Below are 18,751 nucleotides of genomic sequence, written 5' to 3'. Positions count from 1 at the left end.
GAACAAAAATGTGTAAAGAAAACAAAACAGCACAAGACTAATCTATCAAAATACACAACTGTAGCAATCTCAAATCCTCCAAACGCCTAGCTCTGCCTGTCTCTCACTCCCAACAACACAGAGAAAGAATAAAAATAAACGTAGCATTTAAATAGGCCGCTCGACAAATTGGTTGTCTCGCGAGATTATCGCCAAATGCCAAAATAAATTTTTTGAACACGCCTTGCCATTTCCTAGTTCTCAGAGCGACGATCATCACGCTGCAGGATACTCACCAATTGGAAACATTTTGCTATCATTGTTATTTGGGGCGTTCTCCATACCGTAATAGCAACGCTGTAAAAATAGCGATTTAAAAACCGTGGCAATTTTTTTTTTCAGAGTTTAGTACATGAGGCCCTAAGTGTTTTAGAGTTGGATGGACTTTTACTACACTCATTATCCCATGTGATATTCAAGACTTTATGAGCAAATCATTATTCAGTTTCTCCCAGAGCGCAAGACAGTGGACTTTCCTATTTCTATGATTGTAGGATTATCCAAGTACACTAAGATTAAATATTAACCATGGCTGCTTTTCCTCAAGGTCCAAAAAGCCCAACAAATTATTCTAAGAAATTTGGGAGATTGCCTTTTACATACTGCTTTACAGTGTTTCCAAAGAGCTACATACACAATGTTATATACAATATATTAATAAATGGCGACATTTACCAGACATAAGGATCATGAAAGCTAATTGAAAGACTTAATTGACCACCATAAACCAAGGAGGGGGTACGAGACTACTATTTCAGAAACCTAAAAACTTTCAAGGAAAATTATGCAACCTTTAAATTCAATATTGGAATATCCCTGTTTCCCAGGTCTGCAAGTCGTCTCCCATATTAGGACTCAACACTGAATGCATTTTAGAAAATGGAGACATGCATACATTTGGAAATCTTAAGCTCCTGTTTTTTCAGTTCTGAGCATGTGATGATGACAGTAGGGGCAATATGGCTGGCATAATAAAGGTTAAGCCCAGCCATTGTCCCTACTTGTCAAGATGGGGGCCCAGGTTTGGGCATAGTATCTCCATCTTATTATGGCTAAAATGGCTGACATGTGTGAATCTGTGTGCTCTGTAGCAGCAGTCTTTCCCCCATGCATACTGTATATAATGTAATGTATTCAAATGACTCCTTTGTGTGTTGAGTGGGTACTTTACATTACCAGCCAGCACACAAAAATACATTTTGCCCATCCCTGACTGATGCAGTGGTCAGTTTGAATTTCTCACTCTCCTAAAACTTGGTCACCTCCCATGGCCCTGATTGTCTGACATGGCATCCGTGCTGGGATTGGCCGTGGCATTCGTGCTCTGATTGGTCAGCACACGGTCTTCCATGCTTGTAGATGGAGACTAGGAAGCTATGTAAACCCTTGCCCATCACAGATAGTTAGATCAGTTCCAGACTCATTCAGGGAGACAGTTGGGTTGTTACTCTGAGGATTTTGACGGAGACACACAGATCCAGAACGAGTCTCGGTTGCATAGACAAGCAGGACTTTTAAACAACTAGTATCCTTACAGTACCGTGGTACCCAGAGAGTACCGATGAGCGGTAGCTGACCTGGGTAAGCCTACTGAAGCGGCGCCCAGCACCTAGTGAGCTAGGATTCCCCCTGTAAGCCATGTTTTGGTGAGTTTGTGCTGTAATCATGTATTGTGTTGTGCCTGTTGACTCTGGACAAAATTAACCTGTTTTCTTTAACTCCTTCGTTCTGCCTGGTGTGTGCGATCCCATGTAAATTGTCCTATTCTACCGTGACAGTGACGAAACCAGCAAAACACATTTTTTGATGTGGTCTTGACATGTGATATACAGCTACCAGTTTGACGAGGTGATGGAGGAATTAAGCGAATAGTCCAAAATTACTTTGAGAACTCAGGTTTGCCCAAATTGGGGATGAGACAAAAAATTAAAACAATGGAAAGCAGATGAGTGATTTGAATGGGACAAGGTCAGAAATAGTTCATTCCAAGATTTCAAAATAACAGCAGAACAGAGATTGTTGGGGGAAATAACCTTCAATATGGAATGATGTGGGAGTACCACATACTCCCATCCATGATATCAGTCCAAGCCTTCCAGTAAATATTATTGCGCTTGGCAATTTAAGGAAAATGAACACTTTCAGTACATTTATTTCAATGCATTTTGTCACAACCATTATAACTGTAGCCCTCCGATCTCCCCCCCCCCGGTCGCAGATCGGACGCCCTGAGGTGTACTAAGGTCTAGCTACGTGTCTTGATGTGGTGCATACCTGCTGGCAACAGGAGGGCCTGAGTCTCCCGCGATGGTGTGGGGGATGACAGGACCAGGTTTCTGGGGCAAATGCCTTCATCTCTTCTCAGTGGTGCAATGCCTCCATCTCTGTGAAGCCCCAGGGATATGGGGTGGAACCCTTACAGAGGACTTCCCACAAAGGGATGAGAGATTCCAGTCTCAGTCAGTCTTTAAAATCAGCAGCAGCTCTTTATTGCACACAGCAGCAGAGTAGCAGCAACAGCAACAATCAGGTATCACAGGTACAGGGTCTTCTCTCCCACCAGACTGCACACACTCAGGATGGTCTCTGGGTACTCTGTGTCCCTGCCTCCACCCCAAGTCATGGGCACTCAGGGTGGGGCTAGCTCTTCCCTCACCCCCTAGGCAGGGTGAGAGGCACTGGTCCATCTATAGCTCACTAGGCCCTACTCCTCAGGAACCTAGCTAGCTCACACACTATGACTGTTCAGGACTGAACCCAGGAATCAACTCTTACTGTCACTGACAGGAACAGGCAACCTCTAAATTGAGCCAGCCCTCCCCTTCATCACATCAGCAGGTACCGCCCCTGTGTCTATGCCTTCCACACAGGGTCAGGTGACCTACTTCCACCACTCAGAGCAGGGCTTGATGTGGGGGAAACCCATGATAACTACTGGCAGCCTGCCCTTAGCAGGGCTTATACCAGTAGGAGGAAAGACATATAGCCCTATTTCTTACCAGGGCTACATAACAAATAGTAATGCTATTTGGATTTCTCATAAATGTGTATTTTGCCATTGGCAATATACCTGTTGACACATTGGAACACTTTGGTAAAATAAATAATTTAATATTGAGTATTCCAAAGTTGTGCAAATGGGTATTTAATAGACCAACTTTGGCTGAAATCTAATTAAAAATGGCAGATAATAAATATATTATAATCTATATTATAATATCTCTCACATTCTCTTCTGACATTCAAAAGATAGCAAAATATTTTTTTTCCTATGCAATATTACCAAGATACGCCCTTTCCTTTGTTGCTTGACTGCAAAAACTCCAACACAGACCCTAATTCTCTCCCGTCTCGACTACTGTAACCTCCTGCTGTCTGGCCTTCCTGCCTCTCACCTGTCTCCCCTACAATCTATCCTAATTGCTGCTGCTAGAATCCCTACTCTTTCCTAAATCTGTCTCAGCGTCTCCCCTGCTGAAATCCCTCTCCTGGCTTTCTATCAAATTCCATACCACACACTCAATTCTTCTCACTTTTAAAGCTTTACACTCTTCTGCTCCTCCTTACATCTCAGCCCTAATTTCTCGCTGTACATCATCCCAACTCTTGCGTTCTGCTCAAGGATGTCTTCTCTCTACCCCTTTTGTATCTAAAGCCCTCTCCCGCCTTAAACCCTTCTCACTGACTGCCCCACACCTCTGGAATGCCCTTCCCCTCAATATCCGACTAGCACCCTCTCTATCCACATTTAAGATCCACCTCAAAACACACCTGCTTAAGGAAGCATATGAGTAGCTCCATGGCTGATAATTATCACCTCATACATTAACCTTGGCCCCCTGCAGACGCACTTAGCAGAACACCCTCCTACTGTCTCTGTACGTTCTTCCTACCTACTAATTAGATTGTAAGCTCTTTGGAGCAGGGACTCCTTTTCCTAACTGTTACTTTTAAGTCTGAAGCACTTCTCCCCTTTATGTGTTATTTATATTATTTGTTATTTATATGATTGTCACGTATATTACTGCTGTGAAGCGCTATGTACATTAATGGCGCTATATAAATAAAGAGATACAGTACAATACAATATATATATAATGTAGAATTACTGTATATAATTGTCATGTTTGTTATGCAACTTCTGTTTGCCCCCTATCATTTTTATTGGGTTCACTGTACTGTGTTGATTTCAAGCCTATTCTTTTTTTTATCTCTGATTAATTATATTTGTGAAGGTTGCACTGTACTTTTCCATCTACTTTTTTTGCCATGTTTATAGCATTGTTACTATTATTATCTTTTATTTGCATAGCGACAACATATTTCACAGAGCAGTACAATTTGGGAGGGAGGTCAATAACATTGTACAACAAAAGATCTAATGCAAACCGAGATAATAGGAATGCGGTTCCAGCTTCAAGGAGCTTACAGTGTTAAAGGGTGGGGCGAGTGGAGACACAAGGAAAAGGGAATATGTGTGTTTGTGTGAAGTTGCTCAGCATGGGTTTATCAACAACTTTGGTCCTCTGAGTTTGGACTTCTAAAATTAAAGTAAAAGGAAGCAGTCAGAAGAGTGTTGGATAGGCCCATTGGAAAAAGTGTGTTTTTAGAGAACATGAAATGTATATAATAATAACAATACCTTTATTTAATATCATGCTTTTCTCACTCAGCACTTTTCAATTACAGCACAATGTCTGGTATGCAGGACATAGGATTTTTCACAGACACAGTCACTGCCCAGATGAGCTTGCAATCTATGATTCTGGTGCACAAGGAAATAAGGTGACACTGGGATTTGAACCCTGTGCTGATTCAAACTCAGTATCTTTGTTTACGCAATCAATAAAGTGTCTTTAGTCACTGAGCCGCTCCTTCTCCAACTATATGGTAATGGAGAGTCTGATTGTGTATGGTAGAGAATTCTAAAGTTGGGGTACAGCCAAGAAGTCTTGGAGGCAGGATTGAGAGGAAATACTGAGGGAGGTGGAGAGATGTAGAACGAGTCGAGCATTCATTTTGTGGGAGTTTTCTTTGTAACTAGGCTTCAAATGTAGAGAGGAGCAGTGCTATGTATAGATTTATAGATGGGCACAAAGTGTCTTGCTTTGGGCTCTGTTGGGTATGGGCATCCATTTGCATAGTGGGGCAGTAGAGGAGGAGCAATAGGTGAAGTAAATGAGCCTGTCACCTACATTTAGAAGGGACTGAAGAAGGGACAGATGGCAGAGAGGAAGCAACTACAATTAGGTTGCAATATTCCATTCGGGTATAATAACTGAGTTAGTTTGGGTGGATTTTTCAGTGAGGAAGGGGCTGTTATACGTTTCAATAAAATATGAAATATTTTGAACATTGGGGTTTGGGATTAATATTCTGGGATAAAGCCAATGTACTGTAAACAAAGATAAGTTGCTATGCTACACAATCTCCAGATGATTGTGTTATTTCAGAGTTTGGAATGATCTCTACTTCTTAACTGTGGAGCCATTTTTATATCATATTTTTTGGCAAAACGTACCTGAATGTATCTGTTTATTAACAATGAGTATTCCAGAATGCTTAATATAAAGAGGAATCTGATGTCAACTGCAGAACCAAGAGCAATCCTAATGTCCGGAATGCTACATAGTTAATGTTTTAAGACATTTAAGATGTGAGCTGCTATGTATTAATCAGAGTATATTTGAATTGAAGAGCTTTGCATTAGTTTTTACTTTATTTTGCAATAATACCAAGTGAGTAACTGCCTTTATAGGGCAATAAGATGAACTAAACTAAAAGTAATTTGATACATAAGTATTATGGGTTTGCATAAATATGCTTTTTTTTATTGTAACAATTTGCCCTCTCGTTTTTAGAATAATCAAAATCACCAGATTTGAACTATCAATAGCTGTGGCTTTGTAAAAAATGTGTATTACATGTATTAAATTGAGTGCAAATGTTACGAGAGAGGCTATTGGAAAAGTGGTTGAAACCATTGTCACATATAGATAAAAATGCCAAAAGCACCTGTTGGAGTTGCGTTACCATCAAATAACCCTTAGGTTTTAAAAATTTCAGCTAACCAGATTGTGACTAAAAATTTCAACAGTACTGTTTCTTATCATGCTTGTTGAAGTTCTTGCACAAGTTTAATTTTGGCAAGATAAATGCACTGTATTCCAACAATGACGTATTGAAATTCTCTTGTTCGAGCAGAAAATAAAAGCTTAATTTATGCTATAAACAGAAATCATTTTTGCGTTGTATTATTTAATATCCTCTGTCCGTTTCAGGTCAGGATAAAATGGTAATCTGAACCAGAAAGGTTTAAATGTTCTAATCCAGAGGTGGCCAACTCCAGTCCTCAAGGGCCACCATCAGTCCAGGTATTACAGATATCCCTGCTTCAGCACATGTGACTCAATCAGTGGCTCCGTCGTTGACTCCTGTGCTGAAGCAGGGATATCCTTAAAATCTGAGCTTTAGGACTTGAGCTGGCCGCCTCTGTTCTAGTCTGTAAAGGATTTTTTTTTAACTGTTTCAGAATTACAATGTAATGTTTTTGATGATTCATAATTTACTTTTGAAAGATTTCTTACTACAAAATGGATTCTGACTTTGTAAATGACCAAACTAGTTTATATTGGTAACATTTAGGGCCAAATTCAATAGACTCCAAAGCGGCTGCTTGCACCGTTATCAGCGGGAAAAAATAAAATACTATGGGAGTATTGGCTGTTTTATAGTATATTGAATTACCCCCTTAATGTTCCAATAATATCCAGAATGATACACAAAGCATGGGGATGATCATAAAGTAAACTGCTTTAGTTAAAATGCTTTTTGAAGTGTTCATTATTTCCTACAATTGAACAAAACGATTGTAATTTTTTTTGGACTGATAAATATACTCTATCCATTTTTATGGTGTAATCAAGTGTAAATGTTTTGAAAACCTTGTCTTTATCAACTGTTTTGGTTTTGCTCGTGTATATGAATGGTAGGGGTTAGGCCCACCGACACGGAGAAGAGCGTAGACATGAATGACGGAGGTTGGTCCGCCCCAGCAGTCCGATCCCGTAAGTCAGGCCCCACCAGAAGTTGGGCCCTATTTCTGGTGTCAGCCGTGCCTGGGTGGGCCCTCCTCTGCCTCCAGGATGGAACCTTACCCCCACTCTAAAGGTAGGGCCCGGGTGGGGGCAGAGGGGGGGAAGGGAAGAAGAGAGGGGGGAGGGAAAAGAGGGGGTGAAGGGAAGAAGAGAGGGGGGAGATGGAAAGGAGGGGGTGAGAGAAAGGGTACCACAGAGTGGGAGGTAGGCTGGAGTGGGAGAGTAGGGGATACGGTGAGAGGGGGAGATAAATTAGGGATTGAAAGAGGGGGGGAAGGAGAGGGGTAAACTGTGTGTGGGAGGGGTGGAAGTGATAGAGGGAGAGGTGGGGATCACTGGACTACCGACAGGGGAGGAGCAGACACCTCCCTCAAAATCTGTCCGTTGCCCTGGTAAGGGTGGTATTGATTTGAGGTGATATAACTTGAAGATGAAACGTATGTAACATGGTATGTCCCATAATACCTTTCTTTCCCCACAGTATATCTGTGATGTAAGTCCCTAGTAAGTTCAAGGCTTTCATGGGTTAATCTTTAGGCAATTGACCCCCTTTCTGCCCACGTGTAAGGGATGGACGTAAGGTGGTGACTCGTGGCCTGTGTAAGCTTATCAGTGATGGGTACAGTCCATGAGCCCGCCTATTCCTGAAGCTAACCAGTGGGTGTTGCAAAGTTAGAGCAGTCTTGCTCTGCCTTCCAAGGGGAGAGCATGGGCTGTCAGACTCTCCCATTACGTGGATGAGCTGACCCATCCTAGGCTGAAAGGCCTGGGGACCATCAAGACTCAAGGCCCCATAATATCAGGGCAAACACCATCCTGAAGTCCTGGGATGTTGGACTTCAACAAATATGCTGTGTGAAAAGCTGATGCAGCATGTCCAATAAATCTACTTGTTCACTATACCTCTGCCTGGGTATGATCCTGGGCAGGAGGGGTAAGGAGTGTTATGGTGGGAGTTGAGAACCTGCATCCCAGGAACCCATCACAGCTGAAGGCGCAGAACCAATGAGCAAGAACCCAGAGACCACCCTGGACCACCCAAAAGCCTGTCTTGTTGCCCCTACCATCACGGCTACACAGCTCTCCTGAACCAGCAGGTATGCCTCAGCACCACACTAAGATAGTAATTCAGTCCTTCTCCCAGAGGGAGGTGGGGGTGGAATATGGGTTATACCTATAACATTTTGAAAGCTCTGAATACTATATTTCCCCTATGAGGAACACTAATGTTCATCCCCTAAAATGTAAAACAACCTATAAGGAATCCAGCTTATGCAATCCAGTAATCACAAATTATGCAGATATCATGGTCTTTTCATTTTTTTTTCAGTATCGGAGGCTTCTGTATACTTTAACTGGGAGATAATATGTTCTTGGTTTTACTCTTATTTTCACAAGGTACAGTCTACAATCTTTTAGCAACATTGTTTTTCATTACTATTTTATATCCACATAATGCATTTCCATGGTTTGTATTTTAGGAGTAGCAGGATGTTAACAACAACTGGAGCATATGCATGCATGTACTGTACATAAACAGGGCAAGAGAGGCAGAGCTTTACCTTTGTAAGCAGTGATTGCTCGGGTTATATTCCAGCACTGAAAAACACTTTCTGTTACTACACAGTGAACTATTGGTGAGTCATAGAAATGTAACAATTGTATGCTGACCATACACCTTGCTGACCATAGTCACTACACTTTGTCAATCATTGGTGCTTCCTTATTTGTGGGAATAAAGACCAAAGAAATCTACACGCTACATTTACATGTGCCCAGAGCAGGGCAAGCACCCACAGGCGCATTGTTGCTCATACAAACATAAGAGTAGTTTTCAAATGCAGGGATTTCAATAACTGACAAGGGAAAAAGCAGGGGCGGACTGGTCTATCGGGACACTGGGCAAATGCCGGTGGGTTCATGGGCCGGTGCCACAGCATGCCCGCTGCACCGGGCATGCTGTGGGCCGGTGCTGTACTAGGCATCATTACAAAGGCCCCTTCCCCACAGCAGTAAAAGTGTTTGCCAGGGGACTCTGTAAGAGAGCAGCACTCTTTCATGGATGTTGCAACGTCGTGACACTGTCACGGCAACACGACATCACATGGAGACATATTGCCATGACAACCCTAAAGAGAAACATGGGAACATCAATAATATTCTGTTTGTCTGTGTTCCATAACATACTTTAAAACTCTACAGCCAGGGAGGAATGAGCTAGGAAACCATAAAACCTCTATCCACTGCCTTGTGCAGTAGTTATCAAGACCACTCATAAGCTAAATAAATTCTGGAAAAGAAAAAAGGATCTGCCTATGTTTTTACTTGTAAAGTACAAACCAGGGTCTGTACAATTTGAGCTGTAGTTGAGAAGAAGCATAGCTGTCTTCCATTAGCTGAAAAGGACAGTACATTGTAAGAAAGGGTTTAGATTGAACTGGGAGACAAGCGATTTCCCTAAAATAAATACAGTGTTTAGCCTTTAAACTATGCTTTCTTGTTTAGTCATTGCATTTACAATACCTGTGTCACTAAATATGTATATCCAGCGTAGCCCTGGTCCCTGGCGGCACCTAGAGACCCCCCTCCTTTGTGGCATCGCGGTCGCGGGTGCTGCCGGAGCCAGCGACGGACCCGCCGGCTGCTTCCAAAGGTGGGGGCCGGAGCAGGGAGCGGTGAGAGCCTTAGGGGGCTCGGCGGCGCACCCGGCCAGCGGGGGCCGCCATTGCGGTTGCGCATGCATGCGGCGTAATCACGCATGCGCGGATGAGGCCAGGGAGTTGCGGTGGCCATTGAGGAGTTGCGCATGCGCAGTGCAGTCGCGCATGCGGCCCCAATGTAGGGATAGCCTCCACGGGACTACTATTCCCAGGAGGCTAAGGGGGGAAGGTACCAGGTGCCCCAGAGTGGCCAATAGGGCTGGAGGATTGCCCTGCAGAGAGAATAGATACATTTGGCGGGGTTTGGAGGAGAGGGGCAGTTGGCGCCAGGAGAAGCTAGGGGAAGGAGGTAGGGTGCAGGAGTCAGTGACTCCCTGCACTAGGCCAGCAGCCCCCAAGGCCCAGCTAGCCCTGAGTCACCCAGTAGTGTGAGTTGTGTCAGGGACAGCCCCCAGGTTAGGGACCCTGCCACTTACTATCTAGAGTCAGTTAGTGGCCCCGCAAACGCTGCGCGTCCGTCCAGAGTTTTGGGCTCAGACCTCCGCTAGCAAGGCAGCAGCCATCCGGGTGGGATCGCCCCGGACGGTAGTTCCTGTGTAAAGTCGACATCAAGATCCTTTGTGAAGTTCTCTGGCAGGCCCGGGCACCGGAGTGCCCGTCAGGTAATCTACATGTGCACCAACGAGTCATATCACATTCACAAGGGACATAGTGGCTGCGCAGTCACACATATTTCTCTCACTTGAGGGTGGGGTAATACTGTGTGGGGTTACTGGAGGTGGAGGTGGAGGTAGCGTCCTGCGAGATGCAGTAGTTAGTGTCTCCTCTAGGGAGGGACACCTGTTGATTATATGCAAAAGTACTTTCATATACTCACAGGTAAAGTCATTGTTGTTTTACATACTGTGTGTGGAGTGATATATATAGTGTCCTGCGAGGAACCACTCCCCCTCTGGTGGGAGCCATCGCAGGTGGAGGCGCTGCACCAAGTACGAGATTGTTCATATTGTGTCATACGTGCCCCAGGCTCTCCGTGGCGGAGGCTTAGGCCTCCTGTGAGCCTAACAGGTAAAGCACCACGCTGGGTAATGCATATAGATCCCCTCCTATACACCCTATCTGCGATTGGGGGGGGGGGATATGGGTTACACCTGTTTAAAAAAAACTGAACACATAACAGCAAAGGAATTCATATAAAAAAAAATTTCTTCAATTTTTTTTTTTTGTATGTTAACTAGACAAACAAAGGTGAATAGTCCTGCTCAACTAAATGCTGGAGATATAGTTTTAGGGCTAGCTAAGATCTAGATCATTTGGATTTATAGAGATAGAAAAAACATATACAGGCATACCCCGGTTTAAGGACACTCACTTTAAGTACACTCGCGAGTAAGTACATATCGCTCAATAGGCAAACGGCAGCTCACGCATGCGCCTGTCAGCACGTCCTGAACAGCAATACCGGCTCCCTACCTGTACCGAAGCTGTGCGCAAGCGGGGAGACTATAGAGCCTGTTACACATGTGTTATTTACATCAGTTATGCACCTATATGACAATTGCAGTACAGTACATGCATCGATAAGTGGAAAAATGTAGTGCTTCACTTTAAGAACATTTTCGCTTTACATACATGCTCCGGTCCCATTGTGTACGTTAATGCGGGGTATGCCTGTAGATCTTTTATTCTGCACATTTAAATGCCCATAAATAATGGTAAGCTGATGTGTAAATTAAAATTACTTTATTTCAAACAAATGTAAAATAAATGTGATAATATCACATAATCTAGCACTTGTAACCAGTAAATGTATTATTTGTCTGTGATTATCTTGTTCGCTGCATTGAACTCCATGTCTAATTAATATAGCCCGTTTATTAGGAATGGAGTGTACAATTTATAGCTATAAGGTAGCTATTGAAATCGGAGTCATTTTTATTAGTATATCCTTTTGATACACAAATTAATTCTACTGCCAAGTTAGAAAGATGTCCGCCAAACATTAGCATTAGTAATTGACCCCATAGATCTATAGCCAAAAAAATCACTCTTTAGCTAGAGGTTTTTTGTTAGACTGAAAGATCTAGCTGTGGGATCTTAGCTTATAGCAGAGGTAGCAATCACATACAAGATTCACTGGAAAAGAGAGAATTCTCTAAGTGCAACAATAAATACTTTTCTAGCACTTGTATCCAGTGTATGTATCATTTGTTTGTGTTTATATCATTCGCTGCTGTAAAACTCAGTGCCTAATTAATATAGCCTTTTAGACAGGAATGGAGAGTACAGCTTACAGCTATGAGGTACAGTAGCTATATAATTTAGAGCAGTTGTTGCTAGCATGCCATGTTAGTACACAAGTTACAGTATCTCTACTGCCACATAAAAAAGATTGCAGCCATATATACTTCATATGTAGAAGTTAGTCCACGTTGTTCTCTTGTATATTGTATATATAACCCAGATAGTAGGTAGCATCTTATAAGTCTAGAAGTATACAGTAGCTCTGTAAATGTTATATCATGCTCTTAGTGTTGTAAATGAGTTTGCCCCAGCACTAGAACGGCATCCCACAGAATCGCCTAGTGTTACAATAGAAACATAGAGTACAGCTTGCCCCCGTTTCTCCGTTGTGGCGTAACACGTTTATGACGTCACATGCACCCAACGCGCGTTTCGCCTTATAGGCTTCGTCTGGGGTGGAGTCCTCCATATCGCATTGGGAAGTTTTATAGTGTCTCATTGCCATGGAGATTTGTCAATGCTCTATTTCTTTTTATACGCATGCGTTTGCTTCTTATAATTAATGACGATCATTTTGTTAGGGAAAGTAGAAATTATATGCCTTCATTGTAATTATAGCGTTATTAAGAAGTTCAAACAATGTTTTGGTAACAGTTTTCAGTTTTCAATACATTTAATAGTTTGTGGGTTTTAATTTGCTGTTTTGGCACAGAAGCTGCAAAGAGAGCTGTTATACACACCACTCAATCCAGCTAGGTAAGTATTGAGAGAGGGAAATAAATGCCATAGATGTTGGGATGAGTGTTCAATCATTTACTATAGTGATATACCTTATAGTGATATAAAATATGTGAAAGCAAAACCTTCATTTATACCATTAGGACTCTGGGTGTTTAAGTTGAAGATCCATATAAACGCCTGTTGTAAAAGTCTGAGGTTCAGTTTCCCCCTCATCTGTAATTTGGGATATATTCAATACCTTGGGAACTTAAGGTTTCCAGGTTTCCATCATGACTTTCCCTTACATATTTAAAGATAGGGGTATCTAAAGAATTTGGGATAGATCCTATATTTTCAAGTATTCTTGTTTGAAATTTTCTGTGGATTTTACCCATGTATTTGAGTCCAAAAGTACAGGTTATTAGATAGATCACGCAGGTGTTTTACAATTTATAAAACAATGTATTTTGAATTATTTGGTATTTCCTTGGTAATAGAAGGCTTTGCTGGATTTTACATATTGGCACACCTAGCATCTACAACATTTGTAAGTACCCAAGGTTTGTCGGGAGCGCCTTTTTTATTTGTTATACTTGTAGCTATGCCATGACTGGCTACTATTCTGCCCTGTCCTGACATATCAGTCCCGGTAACAGCAGGCAATGATAGGACCAATCATGGGTTTTCCCACTTAGGGAGTACCCTTGAGTGACAGGGTAGAAGGTGGAATCAGGTCTGTGTTCTATCCAATCCTGGGTTCAGACCTGGTACCCTCCCCCTACTTTACTCAAGGGGGTTGCATCTCTAAAATGTCAATTGGTCTCTACCCTTGAGAGAGACAATGTATCATACCCAGGCTGCTGTGTACTGGCAGGTCCTGGTTCCCTTCAGGGAGTGGGTGATTACCTATACCTCTGTTCCCGCTAGAGAATCAGGGAAGAGCTAGGACTGCTGCGGGGGCCCTTGACCAGTAGTGTAGGTCCAGGGACCATCTGAAGTTTGAGACCAGAGCTGTGACTGCATTGGGCAGAATTTGCCTTGAGACTGTGCTGTACAGAAGAATAAACCAGTTCCTGTTATCGATACCTCCTGCCTGGTGTGTAATCTTTCCTGGGGGAGAGGAGTCTATTCTACTGTGGGAGATTACCTTCATACATCTTGAGCCTACAGCAGATGGCACGCCTAGCATCTACAACATTTGTAAGTACCCAAGGTTTGTCGGGAGCGCCTTTTTTAGTTGTTATACTTGTAGCTATGCCACGACTGGCTACTATTCTGCCCTGTCCTGACATATCAGTCCTGGTAACAGCAGGCAATGTTAGGACCAATCATGGGTTTTCCCACTTAGGCAGTACCCTTGAGTGACAGGGTAGGAGGTGGAATCAGGTCTGTGTTCTATCCAATCCTGGGTTCAGACCTGGTACCCTCCCCCTACTTTACTCAAGGGAGTTGCATCTCTAAATTGTCAATTGGTCTCTACCCTTGAGAGAAACAAGGTATCATACCCAGGCTGCTGTGTACTGGCAGGTCCTGGTTCCCTTCAGGGAGTGGGTGATTACCTATACCTCTGTTCCCGCTAGAGAATCAGGGAAGAGCTAGGACTACTGCGGGGGCCCTTGACCAGTAGTGTAGGTCCAGGGACCATCTGAAGTTTGAGAGACCAGAGCTGTGACTGCATTGGGCAGAATTTGCCTTGAGACTGTGCTGTACAGAAGAATAAACCAGTTCCTGTTATCGATACCTCCTGCCTGGTGTGTAATCTTTCCTGGGGGAGAGGAGTCTATTCTACTGTGGGAGATTACCTTCATACATCTTTAGCCTACAGCAGATGGAGGCACTGAGTACTATGGAGTAAATGTTGGGCATGTACCCCAGAAGCCTGCCCTCCAGTCCCCACAAACATCGGCAGACACCTCAGCCTCTTGTGAACCAACAGGTAGCATGCACCATACACCTGGTAACAGTGGTCTCCCATAGGGTGGGGGAAACACTGTTATATACTTTTGTTTCTAAAGTGACTGTGCACTAGAAGATCATTTAGATCTTTTGACCTCCTGCTGACATTTGTGGGTATAGATTTTAGGAATTTTCTCAAGTCCTTATCCTCAAGATGGATGTGCAAAAGTTTTTTTTATATATTAGGTTATAGTTTGCCATTGTGAATTATAGGTCCCTATAAATCTAATGGTCTTTTGTTCTCCTTTAGTTTCTTTTTGTCCATGTAGAAGTTGATGTCTTTCTTTCCCCAAAGCATTTGATAAGCTCTTTTAATGTTGTCATGGCTATATCCCCTAACTAGGAATTTTTATTTCTTTAGATCAGCCTGTTTCTTAAATTCACAAAGGTCAGAGCAGTTCCTGCAAATCCTTAGAAATTGTCCCGCCGGGATGCCTTTAATAAGTGCTTGTGGATGATGACTATCTGCCAGTAGGTAACTGTTAGTTGTTGTCTTTTGTGTGTATACAGTTTTGCTTAATATGCCAAGTTTATCTTTCTTGATTTTTAAGTATAGAATGACAATTTCCTCTAGACTTGTTTCATACGTCAATAATAAGTTGTCAGTGTTGGCATTCAATATTTGTGCAAATTCATGAAAGAGTTCTTGACTTCCCTTCCACAAGACCAGGATTTCAAGACCAGGATTCTATCAATGTAGTGTATCCAGAGCCCCTCACATTCAGTGTATTTCTGTAGTGCCTCATGGAATATGCTACATCTTTCCCACCACCCTAAATATAAGTGTTCCTACGTTGGGGCACTTGTTGTGCCCATGGCTGTGCCTTGTGTCTGAAGATATATTTTTAATTATTTTATCTAGTTGATAATATCACATTTATTTTACACTTATTTGAAATAAAGTAATTTTAATTTATACACCAACTTCCCATTATTTATGGGCATTTAAGTGTGCGGCGTAAAAGATCTGTTCTCTCTATCTCTTAGCTAGACAAGCATCAATTCCAAACCTACTAACAGCTTATTCTATCCCCCACTAATGTTAGCGTGTGCTATGGGTTCCGTATATACCAGATATAACCGTACCGTATAGAACAGAAGTTGAATGGCAGGTTTCCTATATTCCTTGTGTGGCCATGGCTGGGTGTGGCTACTATTGTACTCTGTACTGGTAACAACAGGGGGTATTAGGATCAATCAGGGGTTTTCCCCAATCAAGGCAGTACCCTTGAGTGACAGGGGAGGAGGTGGATAAGGCCTGAGGTTGCCCAATCGTGGCTTAAGACTGGTACCCCCCCCTGCTGTGCTTAAGTGGGTTGCATTCTAAATTATAGTGAGTTGGTCTCTACCATTGAGAGAGACAAGGTGTCACAACCAGGCTGCTGTGCACTGGCAGGCCCAGGTTTCCTTCCCTTCAGGGAAGTGAGTGATTACCTACATCCCTGGTGCTACTAGAGGGCTAGGGAAGATCTAGGACTGATGCGGAGGCCCTTGACCCGTAGTGCAGGTCCATGGACCATCTGAAGTCTGAGACCAGAATTTTGTGACTGCATTGGGCAGAGCTGCCAAGTGACTACGCTGAGAGCAGAAGAGAATATACCCTTTCCTGTTTCATATATGTCCTGCATATTGTGTAATCTTTCTGGGGGGAGAGGAAACCATTCTACTGTGGGAGATTACCTCCATACACATGGAGCCTACAGCAGATAGAGTACCATGAGCAAAATGTCGGGTATGTACCCCAGAAGCCTGTTCTGTAGTCCCCCCAACCATCGGCGGACACCACAGCCTCTTGTGAGCCTACAGGTAGCATGCACCATATACCTGGTAACAGGGAAATCTCCCATAGGGTGGAGGAAACACCGTTACACTTGAAACAACTGCCATATGTTAACTAATTGAAATGAAAGTAAAAACTTTCACTAGCACCTTTCCTAATTCAATGCAGGGGCTTCTTTTTTTTTTTTTTAAACACTTTTGAGCTGGAGAGGTTAATTATCTTAGTTCAGGTATTTCTGGTATGAAGACTGAACATTTTAGTATTTGTTTCCAGTAACTGTTAATTAATTTTACTGTATGCAACCCCCCCCCCCCCAATGAATGTGCTTAGTAAAAGAAATAATGTGAGCATTAACTAAATTCCACATTGTTTGTGCGCACAAACCCCAAAGGCACTGCAGATTATTTAACCTCAACATTTGTAACCTCACTGTGTCAGCACTGCTTAGGCCAAACTGAGGCACATCCAGCTTTACAAATGAGGTGATCCAGCTCCAAGAAACATGTTACGTGTGTTCCAAATATGAAGACACCACAGCTTCCTCCTCCAAGAGTCCTGTCTGTAATGCATCTCTCCATGGAGTGCTACATGATAACAATTACTTTTGTATTTTGTAAAAACAGGAAGAAATTGGTTCGTTTTTAAAAACAGTGTTTTCGCTGCAAAGCCCCAAGTAATTGTATTTCTATACTACATTTTTTTCTAACATAAAGTACCACATAGTATTAATAACAATGTCAAATAAACAACAGCCAGAAAATGTAAATGTCTGAAACACATTTCTTTCCCATATTTTCCAATATGCAACTGGCTTATTGGAAGTGTATACACATATGTGAAAGTGTTGGTATTTGGGGTCAGTCTTAATGCTAAATGAATAAGATAGAGCGTTAGTATCCAGCAGCATGTAATGCATACCGTCATGGGCGTCCGCAGGGGGGGGCAAGGGGGGGCGCTTGCCCCCCCCTGGATCCTGGGCCGCCAACAGCGAGGAACAGAGGGCACTGGCGTGACAGGATTTAGCGCGCTCTTCTGCAAAAAAAAAAAACCTCCCTTGTCTCCTGATTGGCTGGCACGTGTTGGCACGCTGCCAGGATTTTTTTTTTTTGTCCCTCGCAACCCTATCTCAGCGGTGCGCAAAACTGGGGGGCGCCAAATTATTTAGGGGGGGGGGGCAGCCTGTGCGGCGAAACCTGTGGGCAGAGCAGAGCAGGGGCAGAGCAGGGGCAGAGCAGAGCAGAGCAATGCCAGGCAGAAGATCCGTGCTGTGTTTCCCTGTGCTTGCAGAGGGGGCGGGGCGTCCCTCTGCACACAGACACAAGCCCTCCTCTTCCTGTCTTTACTTGAGTGGGGAGCCGAGCAAGCAGTACAGGTGTGTGTGTGTGTGTGTGTGTGTGTGTGTGTGTGTGTGTGTGTGTGTGTGTGTGTGTGTGTGTGTGTGTGTGTGTGTGTGTGTGTGTGTGTGTGTGTGTGTGTGTGTGTGTGTGTGTGTATAGTGATGTCACTGTGTGTGTGTATATGTATAGTGATGTGTGTGTGTGTGTGTGTGTATATGTATAGTGATGTGTGTGTGTATATATATATGTATAGTGATGTGTGTGTGTGTGTATATGTATAGTGATGTGTGTGTGTGTGTGTGTATATATGTATAGTGATGTGTGTGTGTGTGTATGTATATATATATATATATATATATATATATATATATAAAATGTGTAGTGATGTGTGTGTTTTGTGATTGAATGTGTGCTGTGATTGTGTGGGGGGTGTTGTTTGTGTTGTGATTGATTGTGTGCTTGGCGAGACAAACAAAATTGACATTGAAGCATGCTCAGCAGCAGTCAATGCGCACAACCCCACACCCACACACAAACACAGAAATAGCCCTGATCCATACCCCCCACTCGTGCTTGCAAAATTATGCAGGACACCCTGTGCTCATGCTTGGAGAGTTGGTGATGTCACCACTCTCGGCGGCAGAGTGGACGCAGCCTAATTTTGCAAGCGCGAGCTGTTGAAACATATTTGTATTTACATTGTATATCGTTTAATAAAGGGGGGGGGGTCATGTGATTTTGATTACGTCAGGCAGGGGGGGGCCCGAGAAATTAAATGGATGAAAAGGGGGGCTCGGCATAAAAAGTTTGCTCACCCCTGCGAGTCTATCTGACCTTCCCTGGCGAGGCCTGCCCTTTCCTGCATGGAGCAAGTCAGGTGACTACTGCTCCATGCCACTCTCGCTTCCCCCTTGTCCT

Source organism: Ascaphus truei, chromosome 1, assembly GCF_040206685.1.
Source record: "Ascaphus truei isolate aAscTru1 chromosome 1, aAscTru1.hap1, whole genome shotgun sequence".
NCBI classification, from domain to species: domain Eukaryota; kingdom Metazoa; phylum Chordata; class Amphibia; order Anura; family Ascaphidae; genus Ascaphus; species Ascaphus truei.
The sequence above is the reverse complement of the archived record's forward strand: the minus strand, read 5'-3'. Positions refer to the sequence as shown.